The 26,429-nt window shown below is 37.4% G+C and overlaps 1 long non-coding RNA gene across 1 annotated transcript; it reads left to right on the forward strand.

Annotated features, from left to right (window-relative positions):
- Positions 1 to 16,208: 16,208 nt before the first annotated feature.
- Positions 16,209 to 26,429, forward strand: LOC103144195 (uncharacterized). The gene is made up of 6 exons (XR_476895.2): positions 16,209 to 16,583; positions 18,910 to 18,999; positions 19,801 to 19,936; positions 20,923 to 21,012; positions 25,625 to 25,725; positions 26,191 to 26,429. It is a non-coding gene; the product is annotated as an uncharacterized LOC103144195 (long non-coding RNA).

Below are 26,429 nucleotides of genomic sequence, written 5' to 3' on the forward strand. Positions count from 1 at the left end.
TGAGTGTGCCCTCCAGCAGGAGTAGTGAAGCACAAGAAATGTCTTTTTTAAACTTTCTAGATGTTATAGTGGTGTGCAGACATTTAAAGAACCCCAAATTCTTTTTATCTGAAATAATAATAATAATTCTGGTGCTTTCAGAGAGAGTCACGCAGAATTTATGACAGCTTAATCAAATTTATTTTTCTGTTGTGCTGGAAATTTTTCTCAAGCTACCAACTGCAAAGTGAAAGCAAAAACAGCTCTTTTTATTCCTCCTCTTGAGCAATAATTACAGTGCATGGCAAACATTTTCACATTTCTTTTACCTTTTCACATGTGCCACCACAATCATGTCATTGTATTTAATTCGTGGGGGGGGGGAGGTTAAGATGCACTAATACAAAGTAGTGCAAAATGGTGAAGCAAAACTACAATTTAGATTATTTTCCAATCTTTTTGCAAATAAAATCCTGATATATGTCGCATGCAATTGCAATGCAGCTGAACAAAAATATTTAATATTGAACTATGGTATTATCATGTGAAAGTATGATGATGATCACACTTTTGATCTTGCTGTGGGAATTATCTTTTTTTAGCTGAAACATGTAAGTTGATCAGAGTTGACGGGAAGATAAAAAGAACTGAAAAGAGACAAATCCTGAAAAAACTGTTATAGGCAGCAAAGAGCTCAAGACTGCAGCAGAAGTTCACTTTCCACCTGTACAATGACTTCTAATATACAACCAGCATGAACACAATTCTATCAATTAAATAAAAAAGATAAAGAAGAAGGAAAGAAAGAAAGAGAGAAAGAAAGAGAGAAAACAATGAAATAAATGAGAATAATGCACATTTTTACACCTTTGTTTAATCAAATTTATTTTTTACGACTGTCTCCTGCCAGAAGCCAATATCTTTTGAGGGGGAATAAGAAGAGCTGTAATATAAAAAAAAAAAAAAAAATTAAGTGACACAATTTGGACAGTATCAACATAAAACAATTATCCATGTGTCAGAATGGTCAAGTCAAAGTCCAGACTGATATCTAATTTAACATCTGTGATAAGCTGTGCGCAGACGCTCTCTGTCCAACCTCAGTGTCCTTCAATGATGGACAAAGCTTCCAGTCTTTAGATGTTGAGACGTACCACACCAATGTGCAGCATTCATGGCAGTTAAATGTGTGATTATAATCCATGCCACACTTTTCACATTTCTATTTGTAAAAAAGCTTTTAAAAACTTGCAGAATTTTACTCCCACCTAACAACAATTAAATTTTTTGTGCTTTTGAAATTAAAAACTTTGTTTCCAATTAGGTCCTGGCCAAGAGGCAGCAACAAATAAAATACAGAGAATTTAGTCAGTCAGTCATATGAAAATTTTATCAAATACATTTTATGAGAAATATGTTATTAGCAATTTCATATTTATTTCATTTGGAGATTAGTTTCTCTTTTACTGTACTCATATGTTCAGGGGACTGCAGATCGACGTGTAGAGGAACCTTCAGAGGATACAGTAAGACGTCTTTCCATTTGCCGTATTTAAATGAATGTTCTGTCTCTTGGTCCATGCGACATGTTAACCTCCAACATTCTCCCTTGGTTGTTTGCAAAGTTTGCAATGTATCAACTTAATGAAACATGAAGCTCTGTCAGCTTCAGTTTTGCTTCTGCTGCCTCTCTGCAGATTCTGAGCCCTGCTAAATTCTTCAGAGGGACATGTGAAGTAATTACACACTGTCTGCAATGCCCAATGTTGCAAATAGTTCCCTTAAATTCCTAAACATTTCATCAGCATGGACTCTAGCCCACAGCATTTGCTTGGCCTGTTGTTATTAATGTGGAATTATCAAAGCTGGTCTGTGTCGAGCCCTCTGGACTGACACAGTTATGTTCTCAAATTTTAAGTGTGGTAGGGGTCTGCTGAGCTGTCTGGCGCCATCGTCTTTCTAAGCGTGTCATTACTGTAACCACGAGAACAGCACAATGTAGCCCCACAAGCACGCACACACACACACACACACGCACACACACACCCCCACACACGCACACACATTTCTGAGCTACCAGTCAATCCATGCCCTTTTGCTGAAACAATAAATACTTATCAAGCTTCGTGAAACATGCCGCAAATAAACCACAACAGTTATCAGATCTGGAAATTGCTGTCAGTTAAGCTGTGAAACATGAGAAGATGTGAAATGTTTTACATAGCTGAGATATGTGTTATAAATAGTTTTTGTCATACTAATCTGAGTCAGGAGGGATGCAAATTGCTATTCTACATTACAAAGACACATGGCAAAGATTGTTGCTCTCTATAACGCTTACATTAAAAATGTGTTTTATTTGCACAGGGTTTGACTGCACATTTATTAGTATGGAAGTGGTTCCAGAAATTTTACAATATTTTTGCATGAATACATGGAGGGTTACTGCTATAACTGCCATGGACAATGTTGTGCATATATTGTTTGCATTTTTATGTATTTGAAATATGTCTAATAGTTTCTGGAGCTGAATAACTTATTTTTTTTAGTAGGAGGAGAGATATAAATTCATGCTTTTTCTGCTCATTATTTTATTTAGTTGCAACCTGAACTACTCATATTTATTATTGAGTGAATCAAATTAAAAAAACTAAAATTGAATGTTGATCATCTTATACTGTTATTTCTAGCAAAGCACGATGAAGTCTTTAAATAGCATGGCAATGTTATGTTCACATGTCTGATTATTATTTAATCATTTCAGCATAATTATTATTCATTATTTCTATTTTTCTTCATTTTCCCAGATATTTATTTTCATGTGTTTCAAATAAATAAAGATTTAATTTCATTTAATTCATTTGCTTAACTAATTGGGAAAAACAATAAATCCTGAGAGCAGTTCAGTCCTGGATACTGTAAACAAACAGCTGTATAATATACATTAATACATATGTTTGCTTTTATGATAATGCAGCATCTGTCCTTTGACTTTATCCCTACCCTGGAATCAAATCAGGTTTCTTCACAATATTACAATAATATTACCTGAGGGTTCGAGTTACAGTTGCGTGTCAAAAGTGAAAAAGCTTGTCATTTCCAAATAGGTTCATCACCTTCTTTCTCTAATGTTTTCATGTTATATGTGTTTAATATATTGAAACTATATGGTATCTGATATGGAAAGCCATATAATCTGATTCCATTGCCGAAACTAAGTTACCTAATTTAGCTAAGTGCATCTTGTGTTTTGCTAATTTAGTGTAGCAGGTTCCCTGTTATACTACAGTAAATAAAAAATGTGCTAAACATTTTCTTAAAACCTTGAAACCTCTGTGGTTACTCATGTAGAGTTAATGACAGCTTTCCTGTAGAAAAGTTATAAAATAAACCTTTTCCACATCCGCGTGGAATGTTAAAGATTCCTTTCCTTCCACTACCATTCAAATCAGTCCATTAGAGATAAGACTTGCCAAAAGTTCACAGGGTCCTTTCTTACCCAACAGGTGCTCCTCGTCACTCAACATGTACGGATACACACCTTCACACAACCACTGTCCATGCCTCCCTCTCCAAGCGCAGGTGCTGCACTTTATAGAAAGAGCAAAGGGTAAACAGGCCGGTCTTTTAAACAGAAGGGAAACATAAAAGGCAGTTTTGCAGGCTTTTGAGGCTGCTTTAGATTTGCTTGGTAGCCTATTGACACAGCTGCAGGCCCCACCCTCTGCCCATATCGCCTAAAGAAAAGAAGCTTGCATTGCAGCCTACATGCTTTGCAATCTGTTATTATGAAAGCTAAAAGAAAAACCCTGACATGCAGAAGATATTGTGAAGAAGCCAAACAAAAACCTGACAAGCCTTTATAAGCGCCAGAGGATTCGGTGCTTTTGTTAGTCGAGAAACTGAGAATCTGTGTGTACACATGCATGCCCCGGCACATTCTTACATACACGCTGATGTATATACTGTAGCTTTGTGGTTTTGATTATGTGCGTGTGATCTTTGTGTGTGCTGTCACTGCCCAGCTGTTGCATAAAAAAAATAAAAAAAAATGCTGTTGCCTTAGAAAATAAGTGACACACAATTACAAGTTCCAGTCGGGGGAGCACAAAGAGAAAGCAGCAGCGGACTGGCCGATAAAAGGAGCCGTATTTATAGGGAACTTCTGGGCATTTCAGAGCTTTGTGTTTGTGATGGAACATGTACATGAAAGAAATTGTCACGTAATTGCACCCTGTTAAGCATATGACCTATCATTTTGTTGGAAAGTGGAAGGCTTGATTTGGTGAGAGCTTGTAAAGATTACAAACGTTCAAAAAGAATGAAAAGAGGGTTGAATGAAGTGCACGTCAATCACCGGGAGTTTTAGATGATGCAATCATGTATTTCTGCCTGAAAAGATGGAATCTGAAACCTTTAAAACGTTGAATCACAGACTCACAAAGAGATCGTCCCAGGACAAACAGTGCATTGCAAAAGTATTGATAGCCTTTGAACTTTTCTTCAGTCATGGCATACACATTCTTACTTTTTTTTTAATTATGTGTTGAACAAATACATAATATTGCATAATTACAGAGTTGAATGAAAATTATACAACAATTTAGAAATAGTGGCATCTCTTTGTACTCTTCCCATTTTATTCTGATTCTGATCATAATTATGATATCAGATATTATTATTATTATTATTATTATTATTATTATTATTATTATTATTATTATTATCATAATAGTTCACTGCAAGTTTCCTAGTTGTCATCTAGGCAGTAAATGTAGTTTACATGGGTAATCTGACTTATTTATAAGCACAGCAGTATTAAGTATCTACATTCTTAGGTATCAAAGCTGTAAAATATTAGATTGAGACACCATAAAACTTTGTATTTTACAAACTGGGCTATCCAGTAAATTACTCTTTGGTTATCAACCAGATTGGGAATGGATCACTGAAATGTTTGACTGGGGGAAATGATGTCGTCTTCTTTTTTGTGGAGGTGGAATAGCTTCCACAGGTGAAACCCAGAGGACAGAAAAAAACCAATCATCAGCAGCTCTGGTAAACATGAGCGTCTGTGAGTATTGGATGCTAATATTTGGAGCCATTCCCTGTGGTCAGAGCTGCGATCCATTCGTACCAAGTTGGATTTGTGCTGCAGCTCCTCACAGGATCTCCAGTCAAACAAGCTGCTGTGCCCCGATACACACTCCACGAGCAAACACGATGCACTGCTGTCTTATTGCTCCAGATCAGCTATTGTGAAAACATTTATGTGCCACACACTTATCTTTGTGATCTGTAGAAAACTGGCTCAGCATATTATCTAAGGGAAAATGTTTTCTAAAGTCCATTATGCAGAATTGCATTTAGTTCCCCATAGACATACATTGTAAAAAATGATTTCAGTGCACTGAAGCTTTCTGACCCCTGCTTGTTTCTTTCAGTATAAATATTTTTCCTTTTACTGGACCCTCATCTAACATTTAAACAGGTGAAAATGCGAAGTTCCCTCAAGAAGGAGTGCAAACAAAGTTGTTAGCTTTAGATTTGATCATTATATGTCCGGTTTTATTTGGAAATCACCGAGATGAACTGCAATTTCTGCATCTCATCATAATTATTGTTTTAAGAGAGAATTTTGATGTGATTATGTCTTTGGGGGGAACAATGATAAACACTTCTGGGTCCAAGTTATGCATACATTGATTACGTTACAGTACAGCCCAGACGTTGTTATGTGACTTTATGAGATGTTTATGAGATGCATAAACTGAATTTTTTTGAAAAAAAAAAGTCCAGTTTTAGAACTAGTCTGACCCAGCTGTCTACCTATCACAGTTTCACCTTTCATATAAAGATCATGCAGCACATCAGCTACAGGGACAAAATGTCCACTTGCTGATTAATATTAATTTCACCAGTCATAATGTTGTGCATAATGAGTGCATGAGAAATTATTGTATTGTGATTTGAACTGATATAACTCAAAACCTCTATGTAGAAATTTCTGAGTTTCTTAAATTTTAGGAAGTTCGTTAACATTTTAGTAATTTTCACCTCCTCTGTACAGTCTAAACCATTTGTCAAAGAAGATTACATCAAATCAATAAATCAAAATTATTATTAGAACAGAAATGTTGTTTTATGCCATATTATGGCCTATAGGGGTGTCTAAATTGCTGAATAATTTTGTGGCCCCTGACTGCAGTGAATGGAACTGATTCAAATAGACACTTAAATTTCCTTAGGATGACATTTTCAAATGTATGTTTTATTAAATGGAAAATGTCAGGTACAACACAATATGTATTTATTTTCTTTCATTTGTTTAAGTACAGAAAAGCTTATAATAATAAATAATTTCTTTAGTAGCTAAGAAAAAAATAAAAATATTTTCTAGAACATATTGATTTTGATTTTTGATTTTGAAAATCAAAAATTCATTCAACCCTCTTTTCATTCTTTTTGAAAGTTTGTAATCTTTACAAGCTCTCACCAAACACAACAAAACATAATTTTTTATTATGTAAAAATAATAAAAAATAAGTCATTATTATTATTATCATCATCATCATCATCATCATCAACAACAACAACAATAGTTCCTAAGGGTAATGTCTGAGACTCTGTCTGACATAGATTCTTTTTTCTTTTCTACTTTTTTCTCAAAACATTACACATTGAATTTAATGCTCAGCAGATACAGTAAAAAGCAAAAAATGAACAATGTAAATGTTTTGCATCTTTAATTATGGTAGCAATGGCTGGTTCCTAAGTATTGTCAACTTGCCAATTTTTTCAAGAGTGTGAAGAGTTTGGGGGGATTCTCAGAGCGTAGATTATGGTGGGAGTCAGAGTCAGCAGCACACAGAAGCATCCAGCACAGAGGCTGAAAGTCGTTTTATGAGCTACTCTGAAACCAAAGATGATGCCAGAAGTGTTTAGCCTTAGCTGCAGAAAAAAAAAAAAAAAACAGTTTGACAAAACGTTATGTGTTTGTAAGAGTAACCTTTATGTATTTTGGGCTATAAAAGAATCTTGTCAACATGGTAAAATGATGTAAAATCTTCAGTGGAAGCAGTCTGTTGGTTAAAAAATATCTGAGACCACATCCAAGTTAGTTTGATGCTTAAACCCTAATCAGTTTGTAAAAACAAGAACACAACCACAGTAACCCAATTACTATATGAAGAAATAAAACTGCACCATAGAAAGCTCACACTGAGGAACAAATGAGGTTCAGTCATCAAAGAACGAAAGCATATTATGAAGGTATTTATGAATGAAGTTAAAATGAAAAGTGCATCTCATAAATCTCTGTTCTGTAAACCTTTAAATGCATCCCTGCTCCAATGTGCCTGAATCAGGAGACTGAACTACATCCTCATTACGTCATCAAGCGCTGCAGAAGCCTTGCAATGATCTATTCATCTGATCAAGATGTGTTAGAACAAGGACACATCTAAAAGTTTCAAGACAGAAACAGACTTTTCAAAACAGTTGAGTCAAGGCAGGATTTTCTTTAGAACATTTTCCCCATATGTTTTAACCTGTTTTATAACTTTTCATCCTTTTCAATATCAAACCTAAAGCAATGTTCTCACCTTGTAGTTTATATTGCCCTAGAATCATATTTTATGCAAGAACTTCTCTTCTTCCCTTTAGCAGCTTTGCTTCTAAGTGGTATCCAGAGGACATCATGTGGTGAAACACTTTGATAAAGATGCAGGATGATAAGTTCATTATTATCAACATTTTAGATTTTAATCTTCCTCCCAGAGATATTTCTTCATAAAGTTTGGATCAAAGCTCCTGGCTGCATTTTCTTAGTGAGGTGCTTTTGTTTTTCTTAACAAAGCCAAAGTCCAAAGTCACAGAAGTTTGAGCCTCCCCCACTCCACCATGCGCAGGCTCAGATGAAGCATGGTGAAGCTCCAAAGCTGCCCTTTAGCGTCGGAGCTCTTTGGTATCGTCGGTGCCTCCAGCTCTGAGTGACATAGAAGATTTGACGTCTTTTGTATGAGGATTTAAAACAGGCCAGGTGTGTTTGGCAACGTGCGTAGATCTGGAAGTGTGTGTGCATTCTGCAAGCATGTGCATGTGTTTACTTGAGCATCACCAGGCAGATTCCCTCTCATGTACACCTGCAGGAACAAGTGTCTGTGTTTGTTTGAGCACTGGAGGTGATGATAGTGAACCAACATGTCTAAATCTCTCAAACACCAACTGCTAATATTAATGACACATAATTCATGCTGATTATTAAGAGTAATCCTGCTACTATGAGAAAAAAAAATCTATTATCTGTTTCAAACTCAGTTTAAACCAAGCAAACGTTTCCAAGAGATGTTTTAACAAGTGAAAGTAAATCCAGTCGTAAGTGGGCGACTGTGATATGGGGTTTATTTTAGAGCGCCAGGGGTTTAATCCAACTTTTTCCTCAAGAGAACAACTTTCCACCTTCCCCGTATCTCTTCTTGCACATCTAGAGACTGAAAACAGTACATGTTCTTGTTTGTGAGTCAAGTTGGATTAGATGGAGAATATCTGTAAATACCAATTTTCAATTGTTCCCATAAATATTTAAATGGATTTACAGCTGAACCTTGAGTAGGCCATTGTAAAATATGAGCACTTGTTCATCTGAGCAATTCCACTGTAGCTGTGGGTGTTTGTTTAGGATCGGGTTCATACTGGAAAGGTCAACAGATTCTCCTTCCTGAACTTGGATCTCTAAATGAAACACTTCCTGTCAGGTGGCTGGTCAAGTCTTTGCAGGTTTGTAGTTTTAGTATAATCTTTCCATTTTTCTCTGACAGATTAAATATTGCTCTGTGAGATGTTGGGTGACTGTTTTATAACTTTTTCCCGCTTTTCACTTTTCAACGAATGTATCCTTGATGCTGTGTTTCCTGGCCTTCATGACTGATTTTCTCTGACAAACTTTTGAGGCCTTCTCAAAGCAACAGTGTTATAACTTAGATACTAAAATGAATGTACACAAGTAGTAGACTTCACTTACTAAATAAGTAACAAAGTAAGCAGCTGAACATTTTTAAAGGAATTAATTGAATAGTTTCTTTTTTTTTCACAAACATAAAATAAGAGCCACCACAAATAACTCATCCTAGCGTGACTCTTTGAAACAAAGCAGACAGTTTGTGATTGGACCTAAAATTATGGTAAATTCACTTTTAGGAAAGAAGACCTTCCTCTTTGGAAATTGTGGTCAAAACCCACGTCTCCACACTATGAAAGGTCAGCAGCGAGGCAAAAGACTACATGTGTGGAGCCCATTGTAGAAGGAGAACAAGAAGAGAGCAGAACATCCACAAAAATAAACCGTACACAGAAAAGCCCTGTAGTTATCCAGGCCACAGAACAGGCTGCTAGGCTCCGAACCACACCGCAGCAGGATGGAGAAAGGGTGTGTGTGTGTGTGTGTGTGTGTGTGTGTGTGGTGCAGCAAGCCATGTGGACTGTGGTGTGGTCGGGTTCCCCAGCTAAATTTAATAAGGGTGCCTCTGGTTACATCATGGCCAGAAAAACCAAAAGACAGAGAAAGAAACGGGGGGAAAAAAGATCCCTGCATCAACGCTGACATTTTTGAAGAACCACTCAGTGTGCTTGAAAGTTCCAGCTGCAGATAAACCACTGTCGTGTGTAAAAAAAAAAAAGAAAAGAAAGAAAAAAACAACAACTTTGTGGCCCTAAAGGCTATGAGATACTACCTCCTTTCCAAATAAAAGATATTGATTTCTTGTTTGTCAGTAGAGGATGTCTATTTGTTCTTTCTTTCAAGAAACTTATTGAATTTTGTTGGAAATATTTTATCTTGATGCTGTTTTCTTCACAGGGTGGAATCATTTTAACATATAATTAGCACAATATGTTAAGAGAAAACAGGTTTCCAGGTCAGGATAGTAAGGGAAGTAGTCAATGTAAATCACTCAAACAACAATTAAGAACAGAGAGCTAAAACACATTTTTCAGGGATTTTATTTGCTTTTTTGCTTCAAAAAATAAATACACTCAAAGCTAAGTATTGAGGAAAAGTCATAGCTGCCATTTTAGACTGGCGCTATGCCTAAGCAAACCAGGTGATGGATGATCAGTTATCATGTCAAAGCCAACATTTGCTTTTTTTACTCTTGTACTTCTACACTTTGAGATTAAAGTCTACTATCATCTTCAAAAATCAAAAACATGGAAAAAAAAATCTGAGGCAACAATTAAAGTTTGTAGGACAAGAAAATGCAAAGTAGGTGATAATCAATAAAGGTATTTGGAAGAACATCTGCATTTTCACAGACAGTTTGGATTTCACAAATACTTAAAATGTATTTACAAATCAATTACAGTAAACTTTGTCTTTTAAACATTTTGTTTATTTTTTTTCCTGCATATTAAAGAACAATTAAGGTAATTGTTTTAGTCTTCTCCTTTCTAATTTAAATAGACTTTGCCACACACTTGATGAATTATATGAGGTAGGAAAAAAGTGAGGGAAAAATAGTTTTGAAAACCAATAAACAGATTTATTGGAGACACATAAGGTTGTCGAAATTGATATAAAAACCACATCCGCCACTGGCAAAGTCATTTTGAGCACAACACTTTATAGCAGCAAATAGCAGCTGGATGCATGTGAGCGTCACACCCTAGTAATCAGGAGAAAGTTTGATGAAATATTAACTAAAATAGCCGGGAGGTATCAAGAGTAACTTGGAAAAGCACCGTCAGTCAACACGGCTTGATGACACATCCAGAAATGCACCCAAAGCTGTAATATGTAAAGTGGAAAGCATCAATTAACTTGTCTTATAAAGTCTGCTGCTGATGGAACAAAGCTCATCCCAGATGTGAAGGAGAAGGAGACACACGTTGGTCTAATGTGTGATTTGCAAGTTTTAAACTAAATGTTTTTCAGGAAGGAAAATGGAAAAAATGTTTCTCTCACAGCTTACAATTTTAAAATAAATCTTCCAACAATTACATGTTGAGTTTTTGTTCCCTATGTGTGATGAGCTGCACGGAATCGGTTTCATTTTGTGATGGTGAATTTTTAGCTTACAGGTTTTATTGGGAATCAGAACATTTAATAAATTAATCATAAAATAAAAATCTACAAGTTTTTTTATTATTCTCAGATTGAATTGTTGTTTATGTTCTAAGTTCAACTATATGAGAAAACTTTTGACAGTGCTGCTTAAATCAGAAGAAGACTTTCATAGTTGAATGAGAGAACTCAGTTTGCAAAGAAACAGAAATACAATGCAGAGGCTTTATAAGTCAACCTCAGAAAACTGCTGGGATTAAACCAGAATGAATATTCTCTACATTTCCTGAGACACATGATCCCTCTTTAATTCACCCATCCACACTCATTATCCTGAATGTCATTTGTGAAAGAAGGAACATTTGTGGAAGCGGGGGGAAACAATCCTCAGAAAATTAATGAAACCATGTGTTAATCTCATCTGATATTTTGGTTAAGTGAGGTGTGAAGAGGAAAGGTCATGTCTCTGTTCTGTACCCCACAGATACACATGCAAATATATACAAACCACTGAATACGTCCAACATTCAGCTGACTCTCGTTCTGTGGTGTCCCTCTGGTCTCCCTGCTCACCTTTTCATTTATCAGCTCAAGCTAAAGTGATTAAGCAGCAGCTGTTCTGTCAACACCTTTCTTGCTCTCTTTTTCTCACTCTCTCTCTCTCACACACACACACACACACACACATTTAATTTACTCTAGCAGTCAAATTGTGCACCGTCTATAAAATGCCAGAAACCAAAAGTGTCATAAAGTAACAGATGCTATACAAGTCAGTTAAGTATTGTTCCAACTTTTTACCACTTCAAATGAAAACGAATGATCATTTTATTTTTCCTATGCCTTTACAGGTGGATCTGTAATCTATGTCTTGCTAACTAAATCTAAACGTTAAACGCTTTCACCTATTTGGCTTGACTCCAATGTAATGGGAATATGTTTCAGGCTTTACCACACAGTCTAGAAAGAGGTGTGTGTGGAAAAGGACAACTGTTACATGACGAACCATTAGGAGAGGTAGAGGTTAAACCCTTTAAAACCAAACAAGAGGCTCAAGATTGGAAATGACCCAGAAGTGATCCACAAGAACATTATTTCAAAAATGTTTCTATCCCCATTTAGTTGTTTTTTGTTGCAATGATCAAAGGTAAATAGAATGTAATGACATATGAGGCAACAATGTTGACTTATTTTTACATTAAATGCTTTCACTGTAATTTTATTTGGCTATGGAAGCTGAAAAAAAATTAGAAAAATGCCATTGCTCCACTTTGGGACAGTTCTTCATTAAAAATAGAAATTAATTAATTTTTATTTTAGATTACATGTAAAAGTGAACATGGGCCATACACCCAATGGAGGAGTGAACAGATCTGTTGTCTCTGCAGCATTTTAAATTGAGCAATTGTTGAGTTTTGAAAAGCAGAATTCATTTAAAAAATGCTTTGACTGAGTAAAATGTATAGTAAAAAGACATACAAAAAATATTGTAGGTAAAACCAAAAATGTGACCCTGCTTACCACATCAGGCTCCAACAACATCCTAAAACTTATCTGGAAGATCATGTCAGAAAATTGGTTTAATGTAAAATTAAAGATTCACTTTATCTTTATTTAGCTCAATCTAAAAGGCACAGTTCAGAACAAAAATCAAATAGAAATGCTGATTGCACTGAAACCTGTTTTGAGAAGCAGCTAATTCACAATGTTTTTTTCTGCCAAGTTTATTTTTTATTCTAAGGAACAAGTTTAGCTTAAATTTTTTACATTGGGATTGTATTTTACTGTCCTAGTTTTATATTTGATTTTTTATATTTGAAGAAAAGAATGAATTCTACAACGTCCCTTTACTCCAACCACAGCAGGCCTCTTCTGTTATTGATGAAGAAGAGGATGTCTTCTTCTATTTGTCAGATAAATCTATGTATTTTATTGGTCTGCGGAGCGGTCTACAATTTTACCTCCATCTAATTGTTTGAAGAACTTTTTTAAGTTCTAAAATTCTGTTGAAATTGGTTGTTGAAAATAACTAAGTCTGAAAAAAAATATCAAGAAAACAAATTAAATGGAGATATTTTCCTCTTTCCATATTAGCTTTGACAAAAGAACCTAACCACAAAAGCAAAATGAAAACGGTTTATAATTACAGAGTGACAGGTTTACTTTTCCATTCCACAAGCCGCAATAAAACAAAAAATACACATTGTTTAAGGCTCTCTAAAGGACCAGGTCTAACTGGTCCTGATCCTTTAAGCAAAGCATATTTAATTAGTAATATTTTATCAATTAAGTAATATGTTATGCTTAAATGGGAACTTATCTAACCATGACATAAAATAGTTACTTTCATTCTCTGCAAACAAATCCCCATTGTCACACTCTTCCACAATAATCTCCCTGCAACAAATGTGCATTTCTAACATACCGTAGAGGAATATTTTGCTGGTCTGCAAGGGGAGAAATATTCTGTTGGAGTCAATTATAAGACAATCAAACTTATATCAAAGAACAGAGAGAAAAAGTCCAAATTAAAATTGAATTTCACACTCATAAGAGTTCAAATCAGAAATAAAAAAAACTAAGAAACTACAAATTTCAGATGTGCATCAGTGAGTGAGAAATAAATAAAAAAAACTTTTCTATAGACAACAAAACATTTTATATTAGAAAATGGAATTTAAAAAAAATATATGGTGCTTATGCTGCTCATGATTATTTCTTTATTGTTGCCACACAAAGCAAAAACAATCAATCTCAATCAACAATTGCTCTTTTTATTCAGCTGAGGATAATTACAGCCCTTTGGCCATGGCTTTGTTTGTCAGAATGCTCCGCATCAAATCTGGAGTACATGATGGCACAAACCTCTTCTGTTGGGATGAAATGTAATTCTCTGATGGAGGAAAGTGGAGGAAAGGCGTGTGTGGAATGATGATGGCCTGTTTAGGAACGTGGAAGCTCTTGTCCCAACCAAAGCTGCCCTATAATTAGATAGTGGGCTCTGCAGCTCCATTTACACTGAAAAGAATAAATAGGAGTAAGTAGACTTTGGTGTGTGTATTATAAACAGTGCAGTTTTTACTCATGTTTACCATGCTGTAGATATGCACCATTATTTTGACATATGTCCAGAGATGTTTTTCTAAGACAGTTTATTGTTTTTACATTTTGGGAGAAATGTGGAAAAAAAAATAAGGTAAAGCAAAATAAATGGAAATATGATTTTGTTTACTTTCATTTTAATAAGTTGAAGGAAATATACAGTAATTTAATTCCACTCCTTCTCCTTAAATTATCTTTTGTTAAAGTGGGTAAAGAAAAAGACTAATTTCACAATCTGATAAAGGTTGGCGTAACAACACTGTAAGTGAATAAACGTGAATGTACTGTATGTTTACAGTTATTATCCCAGACCTTTTAACAGTAGCTTTAATTAAATTAACTGCTAACCCTTCTTGGAAAAGCATCTCATACTGAATGTGAGCAAAAAAAAAGAAATGATTGTATAATTCAAGAAAAACAGGATTGGGTCAAACACCATTTCCATCATCATGGGAGAAGAAGTGCAGGTAGTGGAGGATAAATACCTTTAGCGTTCACCTGGACAACAGACTGCATGGAGATGCAACACTAAAGCCTTCTTCAAGCAGGGACAGAGCAGATTGCAACCTTAGGTTATTCAGTGGTCGCAGAAAAATGCTGCATAATCTTCTGTATGTATGTAGTGGAGAGTGTAATCTCTGCTGCTCTTTTCTTCTGCTGGGGCAGCAGAATCAGAGCCAGGAATTTAAAAAGGTCAAACAACCTGACAAAGAGAGTTGGTTCTGAAACATCTGGAGATGATTGTGCAAAGAAAAATTCTTCGTAAAATGAAGAACCCTATGAACAACTCTGAGCAAACTCTTCATGAGGATGTTATACAACAACAGAGTGTCTTCGGTCAGAAGTTTGTTCGGATGTGTTGTAATGCAGACCACTACAGGAGACCCTTCCTGCTCAAAGCCATCGACCACATAACTCTTAGAAAACATGGCTGGTAAAAAAAAGAAAAAAAGAGAAGCTATTTGTAAGACAATTTTATATTTCACATGGATGGATATTTTAATTGTTTCTGAGTAGATTTTTTTGTGGAAGTATTTCTGCTAAAAGACAAAAAATAAATCAGTTAATTTCCAGACAACTATTTAATTCGTGCTCCAACCCAGAAATGGTCTTAATTACAGCTCTTAACTTTTACTGTGCACAGCAGGAGCGGGGAGAGAAGTTGTTCTGTTTTTGCTTTTTTGTCACTTCCATGTTTCAGACAATCAAACAAATACTGATTGGACAAAGACTATATGAGTAAACTTTTAGTTTTTTAAGGGTTAAAGTAAAGTAAAGGACCAGATCAGAACCACCACCATGTCTGGGTCTACCTTTTTGTTTTCAGTGCCAGATGGATTTACTAGACTGTTATAAAGCAGGATCTTTTCGGCCTTCACTGCCAGGCATAAACTTGTGATACAGTTATATCATTCTCATTCAAAGGGAAGTTGTGCAATTCTAGGAAAGCAAGCCATGCATCTACAGTACCATTGTTTGAATTAATTAGATTTTAATATTACCACCAGATCCCTTTGGTAGTTTTGTGTAAATTTGCGGGATGAATGACTGTGTAATGACCTCATCTTTTAGTCATTATTCTCCACTATAAAAACCGCCACTCTGTCATTTGCCTCCATTTACTTACGTGAGAACAGAAAAGCTTTTTATGCTCCACTTCTTCTCCTTTTCAACCTTCATTGTGCAAAAAGAGAAAAAGAAAGTCAGAGAAGAAGTTTGCAGAGCAGACAGGGGCAAACTGTTTATTTATGCCTCTGATGCTCTGCTGTGCTTTCTGCGAACCACCAGCGTTTTAAAAGACGTAATTTAACAAATGACACAAGAGCAGAGATTTTGGACGAGCCCATTTTGTAAGGGACAGGGGAACAGAGGCAGGCATGAAATGAGACATGACTTAGAAAAACAGGACACTAAACCACTTTCATATATATTCCCCTATTTCACAGCTTTCTAAAGTTAACCACTTCCTACTGTTGTTGATGTATTGCAATGTTAGCTCTCATTTACTTCATTAGCTAGTTCAACTACCCTCCCGGCTCCATGGTGGTACAGCCCTCGGCTCCTATTGGTATCCACACCGTCGGGAACGACTGCACAACATGCTGGAGACGGTGGCCGCGCCGCTCCTCTCAGAGTTAACTTTTTAATCCCGGTTTTGTTGCTTTATCACTAGAGAGGAGGAGGCGGAGGAGGTCGAGGAGACAGACGGGGAGAAAAAGTCAGTCATGCCAAGAGGTTAGGGTGAGAGCCGGGGGAGCGTCTTCTTGTGAAAGAAGCCCGTCGGTATTTGTTTGTGTTGAAGGGGGACAGAATAAAGAGGGAAGAGGGGGAAGCAGGGGGTCGAGAAGCCCGGAGAAGAGCGAGAGAAAAGTGGGGTTGAAGATGCAGCTGGCCGCGGTGCTGTGGGGCGTCCTGGCAACTTTGTTCCTCAGCCAGAGTCCAGGTAAGAGAGTCCGAGAGGCGACGCAGCGACGCGGGCTTCAAACTGCATGTGAGCGTGTTTTGGAAGAGGTGGACAGAAATGAACATTTTTAAAACTGTGAATTGGACTGTTTGTGGCACTTTCAGATAATTAGACCCAACAACACTTAACTTCTTCCCGTACTGGGGACACTGGGTTGGTGAGATGTGTTTGATTTCCCCTTTACAAGGTATTTTCATAGCCAAAAATGCGCTGAACAGATTATAGACTTTCAGTTTTGTGTATGAATGTTAATATGACTTGCAAAGTGCATTACTTTTTTTTTGTTAGCTTCAACACTTTGCTTTATTGTAACCTTTTTGCATTTGATTGTGCCAGCGCTGTAGCCCAATGCTAAACTACAACAGTACATCCCAAGTTTTGCGCAGAATTTCCTGCATTTGAGCGAATTATATTTTGATAAAACGAGTTTCTGGTGTGTGGAATTTGCATCCAGTCTACTCCAGCATGGGAGGTGTGTGCGTATGCCAGTGTGCTGTCAGATCCTTGCCTTGAGGCTGATTTTTACCAGCACAAGCTGATGTAGGAATAAATTACCCCTTCCCAAATCGGGCAGAATGCCTTTGCTTGACTTACTTTCATAGATGCTGGAAATGAGGCGTCAGATGCAGGAAGTCCAAGATTTTCACATTGTTTTTGTGTGTTTTCTATGAGCTAGAAAGTTCTGAGCACTTCTTTGAGTACCCTCTCCCAGGGAAAAGGGGGAACTCATGGGATTAATCTCTCATAAACCTTTTGTGCTTTCATTGCAGGTGGAGAGATGTGTTTATCTCTGATAGCTTAGATCTTGTGCCCCAACCCTGATCCCCTTTAGCAGCACTTGTCAGAAAGTATGAGGGTTTTCCACCACCGCTTGTCCAATGTTTCTCCAACACCTTGTGTTTACAACATGTTAGAACAGCCGCTGGAATGCGAGGACTCACTGCTTTTCCCAAACACACACACACACACACATAGAGACAGGGCTTAGCATTATTATACACATGGATGCCCGGTGCTGCGCTCTCTGACACATCATGAAGATTTACCTGACAGCCAAACCAAAATTACACCTGTAATTATCTGGTTAGAGATCTCAAAAGGAGGTTGGAGCAAATGTGACATCTCCTAAATGTCACCAGAAAACCGTCTTCAAAATGTCACCCAGATAGGAGTCAGTATCTCAACTGGAAACAAAAGGTACAATGGAGGAGCCACATCCTATTAATAATTGGGTTTTTCATCTTTTTTTCAAATATAGTTATTAATGTCCTGCTGCCCAAACACACACACACACACACCTACACACACCAACACACCAACCCCTCGTTATCTGGGGCTGGGAGCCGTGCTGGTTTGATTATAGTCTTGTTCTGTCATAAAGCAATTAAGTCTGCTGGGCGTGTGTCATGTATCAAACACGTCTTTGTCTGTTGTCTCTGATTGCGATAGGTCACAGCTGGCATTTTAAGTGGAGGATAAATTGTATAGCTCCAGTGAATGTCTCTGTTTATGTGATGACCGCAGGTAGATGGTGTTCACCTTTAATTTTAAAATTATGATCTTGAAGTTTGCCATGTTTCTGGCCAAGTTATTCACGTTGATCATCTGTTTTCCACAGCATGAGGTACTTTCTAAGTATTTAACTTAATAAAAAGGAAAAATGTTGTTTGGCTTAAAGGATGAAAAACAAGAGTAATACCATAATTTTGGAGTTGCCTTTTCTAAATGGCAACATTAAAGTCAGCTGCTGGTTCCATTTGACTGGACATAGCTATAATTTATTTAACTGTGTTTGTTTGTGTGTGTGTGTTTGTGTGGTGTTCATGACTAATATGTGTGTGAGGTCAAAATGCCTTCTCAGCCAAGTCCACTGGCCTTGCAGTAATAGGCTGAGTTGGACTAATGGCATGTTGGCAAGTGTGTTACACAGTTTAATGGTGTGCTGTGGGACGGTGCTTCTCCTCACCCTCTGCTGTGATTCCCACAGGGGCCCCTTTTCATTCACTGATCGGCTATTGATTGGAGTTGCAGGTGTTTATGTCCCAAAGAAGACATTCCATGCTTTGCATTTTCAAGAAAGCATGTCAGAAATGAGTTTTGATATCTTGCAAAAGGTGTAAAAGGTACAATTTACACAATAATGCTTGAACTGAAGAATAAGATGTAACACAATAAAGAAAAACAGAAATGTTATTTTAAATACAAAACATCTCCTTTCTCTCTTCCTGATCTAAGTGTCCTAAACAGAGACATAAGTGAAATACGACTATCTTTGTATAACATGTTCTTTGATGTCTTTTTGCAGCTTTTTCTGTAAAAGATTTGTCGTAATTGCTGGTAAACGGCAAGGAACCGATCGAAAACCTTTTGATAAGGTCAAAAACGGAAGAACAAGGTACCAACTCACTCTAAGAAACTTAACTTGCATTTGATGATGTAAATTGAATGAGGAAAAAAAAAAGATTTGTAGTTTTTGCATAACTACACTAGATTGACTGTTGGAGTGAACAAGATGCAGCATCTTGTCATTGTGGAATTAAGTTTCAAGCTAAGTGGCTTTGAGAGAGCAGACTGAAAGTTTGATCTTTGGTTCAGGTTGCTTCCACCTGCTGTGCCCTTTCCTGCTTGCTATGCCCTCTCTTTGGATTGATTAGTCCCCTGACGACAGACAGTCTAACACAGCCTCACACCAGTGTTTGTTTTTTTTTTTTTTTTCCCTGAACATCCAGGCATGGTTGTGCATACCCAGCAAGCTTCAGAATGTAAATTTATAACTTTGTCTTGCAGAAATGCTCCAAGCCACATTTAATTAAGTGTCCTCAGAGTAATTGTGTTGATATTAATAGTGTTGCAAGGTTGACATTTATGACTAACCCAGTCCACAGAGAGATTTGTTACACTCTTTGTATTGTTTTTGGTGCAGATCCATCTCTGTAGGGCACAGTATTTCTCTCTCAACGGGGAAATGTTGACCTGGAGGTTGTAGCTATGGCTAGTTTCTATAAAACAAGTTTTTTCTTTTTCTTGAATCTGATTGTTTTGGCACATGTGCGCGTTCACCTTTCATTCTGGCTTCATAGCCTATGCTAAGGACTTTTAGGGGGTTTAAGAGGTGGAAAAAGCCCAGATTTATTGGGATGTGTAAGACTTAAGCTCCTGTGTTGGGAGGGTATAAATGTTCTGTACTCTCTTCTAGTCTAGATGGTTAGGTTGGCATTGGCCAGGCTGTTGCTTACGCCAGAGGACGGGGGAACAGGCCACCCGATACCCCCGCTGCGCTTTGTGTGTCTCTTCAGAAAGGATGGAATTGCACCTCCAAGGTAGCAGTGGAGGTAACTATGATTACTTTATTTCCACCCCCGCTCTCCCTCTAACATTCTCTGATGGATAAATGTCAGACTTCAGACCTCTACCCTCCTCGTGTTGCTCTAAATCACCTGGCCCTCACTCTGCAAGTCGGGCTTTCTCTGTAAGAGACCCCTGGGCGTGCTTTCTTCTTCTGGATTGTTTCTGGTTTCAGAACATGAATCTGCAACCCCAGGGCGTATTTCAATTATGCTCACTGCTCTAATATCTGTCACAGATGTCAGCTTTCAGTGCACACAGCAAACAGACAAACAAAGTTAACCACCGTCAGCTTGTACTTTGGAGAACAATTGTTCTCATTGTAACAACAGATATGAGCCACCAGTAGAAATGCTTGCCAAAGTTTAATTTTATCATCCTCCTCAGGCTAGTTACAAACAAGATGAAAATACACATTTATCATTAGTTCTTGTGCCTTCCAAGATAATTATATTGGAAAGGAAATTTAAAATGTTAAGATCCTTAATCCTTGTCAAAAGTAAGTTACTGTGTATTTTTAAAAGTCTCTCCAGGGACAACAAATGAAAGTGACTCCTCTGGGGAGTCACAGGATTAGTTTTTCCCTGGATAACCTGAAATTCAGTTCATTGGTTGTTCTGGCTACGGTTATGTGGTAGGTCGCTGATGCTCCCAGAGGTGGTGGTCAGAAGTGCGCGTGACGGTCAATGTTGTGCATGAATGTCTTTGAACTTGTAAACCCAACAACACAATTCACTTTAGAGTCTTTCTTTTAAAATTTAGCTTCAGTTGAATAATAATAATAAAAAAAACAAAGATTTGCCATAATTCTTGTAGTTTACTACTTGTGGTCATGCATCATATTGGTGGCCCATCAGAGGATTAGTAGTGAAATAGAGTCCTGTCCTTTTTCCACACCAAGTACTGTCATTCTGAGCTCCTTGGGGGTTGCAGATTATTGGAAACTGTAATAAACTCTGGTTCTCCGTCTCAGCGGGGGCCTGCTGTGGAGGACAGAAAGATAAGCAGGCCTGGAGACTCGCTGTCTGAGCACACCAGTGGAGGGGGGAGCAGGGACACAAAGGTATTTTGAAGGACACACTCAGGTAGAGATCCATAGTAACTTAATTGTTCATTAGAGCCTCTCCTCACTTTGTGACTAAAGAGGAAAGCTTCACCTGGGACATTCCATAAAACGGGGGCATATCTGGAAGAGGACGTTTGTGGGGAACGACCAGGGGATTGTTGAGATAAAGGGCCTCTTTCCGTCCCCAGTGTGGTTTTAGTCTTACAAAAAATAAGCCACTTATTCTCTTTGTTGTCTCAGCTTGAAATAAAGACATCACAGGATCATATTTGAGGACAAAGATAATGTTTTTATGACAGAAGTGTTTGAATGGCTATAGTTTGAACTGAGAGATGAGGGCAATTTGCAGCACACCCAACTTTTTTTTGTCTACAATTAGTTTTTGTAAATTAATGTCCATCTGACTTTTTTTTGTAGCAGTGCAATCTAATTTTATTATGTAGCTCTGACTTAAAATGTGCATTCAGTGTGATTATGTTCATAGAGACAAAACTTGTTCTCTTTTTTTTTTAAGCATCATTCAGAAGGGGGACAGTTTGTTTTCATAATCAAATGAAACGTGAATATGAATATTCTCAGATAACCTGCTTTAAAACAAACATTCAGAGCAAGAGGTCTCAGTGCTGTTAGACATATTAGCTTTATTGGTAGTGGAGTGCAACAGCAGAAGCTTTGGACATGTCGTGAGCAAACTAATAACACTGATATCCCAACAGATGAAACATGGTGCTGGCAGCATCATGCTGTTCCTTAATTGTGGCAGGGAAGCGGGTCAGAGTTCACAATAGAGATATAAATAGGAATGTCAGAGAGAGATCATGTTTTTTTTTGTTTCCTTTTTTTTTAGCTAATTGATGTCAGTTTTTGTTTGAAAATAAGTTTATTAATTAAACTTACTCTTGCAGCTATACCAGTGGCTTTGGATCATCTGTTGATAACTTTAACTAACAAGCTTGTTAATAATTAAGAAGCGAGGACTTCATAAGACTTCTCTGTTTTTGGTACTTGCTGATACTCTGTGTTTTTAGCAAACAGGGTCACGTCTGTATAACTCCTGTAGTGTTTTCTAACCTGACCACAACCTGAATTGTTATCAAGGAACTGATGTAATGCAATAGACGGTTAGGATCACACTTTACCTTGTTTTTTTTTTTTTTTTCTTAATTCAAGTTTGACATAGGCCTGTCACGATAACAAATTTTGCTGAGCGATTAATTGTCTAAAAAATTATTGCGATAAACGCTAATATTGTTTCAAGACCTTTTGACACTGATTTAATGGAAATGATGTAATAATGCATGCTATTTGCTACCATAGATAAATGCACTTTATTTTCAAACGAACACATAACACTGGAACTGATAAACTAAATAAATAAAACAACCAAAAACAAAAATAAAATGGATTCTCAGTCTCCATTAACAAAAAACGTACTTGAATAAAAAGTAAACAACATAAAGCCAAAGTGGAAATAAATACTGCATTCAACCAAAATAGTGCAGATTATGAAGTCTGTATACTGTATTGACCTTCAGTAATCAATAGATTTAGATAGAGAAGATGGGCACATCCGACTACCTGATGCAGAAGATCATACTACACGATTTTTTTACCCCTATTTTCCCCTTAAGATAATCTTAGATCGTTGGGCGACCTAAGATTGTCGCTGGTGATTTCGTAACTGATCATCCTGCAGTGTGATTTAGATTTAGATAGCTAAATCAGGAGCTAAACCCCTGACTTAGCTCTGATCTAAATCAGGGGTTTGTTGATAAACCCGGCAAGTTTTCAGCTGTTCTTCGTTAACGTGACATAAATAGGTTATGATCATTTTCATTCAGTCAGGACTTTACGCTGACTCTAGCCACATGCATTGCAGGTAGATTCTAGTAAAGCATTGATTAATGCCTGATATTAAAATTAGTTAACTGGACTTGTAGCCATTATTTTGGGCTACAAGTCCAAAATAATGGCTGTGTGGCTGGACACCACACGGCACGATCGAACCCGATCGAACCGTTATACCTAGGATTTCTGTCGGCTAATGTGTCTCTCAGGTTTTGAAAATGGGCCGACAACTCGTGTCGTGTGCGCTGGACCTTACACTAAGGAAATTGGAAGGGAAGGTCAGTGGAGAACATCGGAGTTGAGCCTTTTTTTAATTCAGTGTCATCAAGAGAAAGAAAAAAAGGCAGGAAGAGACGATAAAACCGATAATTAAAATGAGGTCGATAGGTTTAATTTATCGTGCGATTAATTGGTTTATCGTGACAGGCCTAGTTCGACGTAGAGCGTGTTATGTGCCTATTGTTTTGGAACGGTGAATAACATTTTATCTGAACTGCCTTTCTTTCCCCATAATCACAGTAGAGCAACTTAAAACTGTAATATTCCAAAAAAAGTTACCAGATTGTCTGGGGTTGCCAAGCTCTGTGCTCTCTATCCTGTTTTGCTTTGGCAGTCCTTCGTGTTACCTTTCATAAGCAGTGAGGTGGAATATGAATTTTCTCTCTCTAGCCCAGCACATCAGCTTTTTTTTCATTTACGAGTCTAAAATAATGCTCCTAAGTGGACAGCCCATACCTCAAATCTTTGGTAAATAATTCTTCCCTGTTTTTTTTCTACGCTAATTCACTTCAGCACATTTACTGGTTACAGAAAGATATAAATAAACTCTCGTTTTGGAAATGCGCTCTCAGCACTACTGACTCTGTTCTTGAGTGATAAATTGCTGTCTGCTAAATCTTACAAACGTCATTTTTCTGACATTAAAAAAAACAAAAACCTCACCACTTCTAATGTGCTTTTGCAAATAGGCACGAGTAGATTAAAGCTGCTTAAAATGTTTAGTGGTTTTGGTCCATTCATGGCGTATGCGGTGAGACTTGCTCTTCCCATTAAAAGCAACAGAGAAGCAACATTTGCTAAATCTGCTTGCACTGTTTTCCGTTAACGCCTTTGTTCTCATCCCAGATTGTCGAGTGTTGACAGAAGCAGATTTGCTGAAAGTTCAAGATTCAAATAGCTGCAGCCAGAGAAAGACATGTTTCTTCATTAATTGGATAAAGCTTAATTCAGTACACTCTGAGGAGGTTATGGACAAAATGGGTTTGTGTGTGCATATATGGTTTTCACTCGATCGGATGGCAGCTTGCAAACAGACTATTAGCGGAGCCTCGTTGAAGGCAGGGGATGAGGCTTTTTTCTGCTAATTGATGTCAGAGCCGTTACTCTCTTTTTGTTTGTCTACAGAAGAGTCGTCCTAAGCCCACCAACGCTGAATTAATATGGCGCATGCATAAAGATGTCCTCTCCTTTCTCTAAGTAAATGATAATCTGGATTTAAGTAGCTCACAACTGCTGCTAAGCATTAAACAGTTGTGAACTTGCCAAAAAAGGCATCAAAAGAATGAGTCAGACCAATTTTAGAGCCTGTCCCAATGAAAATATTTAACAATGTGTGAGGCTAACTCTCATTTGATAAACCTTAAGATGTGGTAAGGGCTGTGCTTGGGTTCAGAACAGCTGATATGAGTCAACTGAGTTTTTTTTTTTAGTTTTTTTTATTTTGTCTTCTGAATCGGGAGTGTTGTGACTCATAGAATCCTCAATGGAGCCTTGATGCTACACACAATTCACCATGGCAACTGGCGAGGAAAAGAAGGCCGTCCTACTTCAGCCTGCCGGTGTTAGAAGTTGTGATACACTCTTATGGCGAGTATGAGCACAGAGGGAGGAAAAGAGGGAGAAATGAAGCAAGCAGACTGACGTGGCAAATGAAAACTATTGATGCGGGAAAGAGCTCTATCCCAAGTTTGAAGTCAGTAGTCTATTTATATAACATTTACCCAACTGGTCTTTGCTCAGGATTCCACCACACTCTGGTTTTAAACATAGTTGATGACTTTGACTAAGGAACTACTTGAATCTGCTAATTGTTTAGGTCATGGTTTTAGTTTTAGTATGCTGTCACAGGTTCAAATGGTGCAGTCAGAGATTTAAAACGCCTTATTAACTTGTGATAATGGTCAGATTGCTTTTAAAATGTGGGATAAAACAATACAAGAAAAGAGAGCACTTGTCACATAGCAGCTTTAGGTTTAGCAGGAAGACATCTTGACAATGTTAACTTCTGTTTTTGCAGATTAATTATCATAGAATCATGGAATAAATTTGTTGCAGATGCTTTTGCTCAGATGAATTTAACCCGTACAAAACCAAGCACATTTTTCAGGACTTGCCAGCTAATTCATGTCTGAACTTTTAGTGGTTCACATCACAAAGCATATTTTATGTTTTAACATTACACAGGCCAGTATAACAAGTATGTGTTAGACTGGCCTGGTTAAGATCCAAACATAAATCCAGTTCATAATTTGAAAAAAATCATTTAATTCTCTCCTAATAACATAAAATGGGTTCTGCCTTACAAAAAAAACTTTTTAAATCACTTTCCATTTTTTGTTAATTTTAACCCAGTCATGCTGACTCTGGGAAAATCAATGCCAAATTTCTGAATATATTTGTCACGTTGCTGTTCCTACCTTCTTTAGTGGTTTTTGTTTTGTATTCAGAGGTTTATCTCCTTTTTCTCTTTCTTTTACATCAGTCTAGATAGCCTTCTCAAACCAGCCTGGCCACCTCCTCTGTTCATCAGTGGGAGGGTTTCACATGGGGGCTTGCAGCTGTCTCCCAGATTACCTCCAAAAGGTGACTGAATGAAGGCTTTCAACATACCAGCATGCACAAACAGCCTGCACAGCCACAGGCCAGGGTTAGGAACACACACTCACAGCTCCCATCTCCAGCTCCAGATAAGATTAGAATGTGATATGATTTGAAAGAGACCCCACACACTCTTGGATTTCTGCACTTGCTTACCAGCACACTTGTGAGCCTCAAGCAGTAAATTAAATAACCGTCTGTGTGCGCAGTAGCATGAAATGAATTGTCCTTGTGTTCACGCAAACTATAGAAACGAATCTGTTGGGTTTGAATGTTTTAGAAAAAAATAAAATAAAAGACAAGCTACAATTTAGTGTGAATCCATTGTTAAGCTACACTCTAATAAATTTTTTTTGGTGCATCGCACTCTTTGATACAACAACTGAAAGAAGTGTGTTAGATCAGTGTCACGTTTTCCTCCCACACCTCACTGGGGTTCTACAACTGCAGGGAAGCACCTGCTGAAGATCTGATGTCCCCCTGGCTGTTGAAACCAGTAGGAGGTATGCTGCTGCTGCACTGTGGAGTGGAGTTCACATCGCCGAAACATAATCTCGTGCCCACAGAACGGATTCCTGAATGTGACTCTGACGTCCAAAGGTTACAGTGCCTCTCACATGTTTGGCAATGCTGATGACAACGTTGGGGAGGATAACTGGAAACTTTTGGCTATAATTGGACCCATGTGT

This window comes from Poecilia formosa, unplaced genomic scaffold (genome assembly GCF_000485575.1).
Source record: "Poecilia formosa unplaced genomic scaffold, Poecilia_formosa-5.1.2 Scaffold122, whole genome shotgun sequence".
NCBI classification, from domain to species: domain Eukaryota; kingdom Metazoa; phylum Chordata; class Actinopteri; order Cyprinodontiformes; family Poeciliidae; genus Poecilia; species Poecilia formosa.